We start from the raw sequence: 851 nt of genomic DNA, 5'->3' as shown, positions 1-851 counted from the left end.
ACGCTGCCCTTCAGGTACCACTTGTGCTTGCAGTGCTCGCTCTATAGCCTGAAACCATGTATCAGCCTCAGTCGGATTAGCAGTTCCCTTGAACTTAGGCGGATTAACCTTCAAAAAGTTTGCCAGTGTCATCGGGCCCTGAACTCCACCTCCATCATTACCATGGTTGTTCATCTGTTGACCAAGAGCCTCAGCAGTGGCTTGCATAGTAGCAGCCATGTTCTCCAACGCAGTCATGAAGTTCACCGGGTCATTAGGGTTATTCTCCGGCGCACGAGCATTCGTACGACCTCTCACACTACCTCTACCGCGTCCACGAGGCGCCATCTGGTTCCTATACACACCAAACAATCGATATTAAGTTGATCAGTCTCAATATTGGAAGTCTAGCGTTTCAAAGTTCCAAATGCATGCTCATGAACGTTTATGCCAATTATATCAAGCAGATATACTAATAGCACATAACACACACACACAGAGAATGCACAGAAGCATAGTCAGTCCATCCCCCAGGCTCTACAGGAACGAACTGCTCTGATACCATAATGTAACACCCTACCATACAGAGTCTTATGCTTAAGTCATAATTCAGAGATGGCAAGGTATTACGACCTCTAAAATAAAAATTTAGTACGTATAGTAGTATGAATGATTGATTATAACTAGGAGCCTTTGTAGAAAAAAAAGGGGTAAGCAAAAATCGCAACTCGAAGGCGCAACACTCCGATCGATAACGTAACGAACAAGGATACCCAATGCGTGATTATATATATACAAAGGAGAGTCAAAAATAGGAATATCAAGACTCAAAATCCGGCTGCGAAGATAACCGGTCCGAGCATAACAATATA

This window comes from Arachis duranensis, chromosome 10 (assembly GCF_000817695.3).
Source record: "Arachis duranensis cultivar V14167 chromosome 10, aradu.V14167.gnm2.J7QH, whole genome shotgun sequence".
NCBI lineage: Eukaryota > Viridiplantae > Streptophyta > Magnoliopsida > Fabales > Fabaceae > Arachis > Arachis duranensis.
This window is presented reverse-complemented; position numbering follows the sequence as displayed.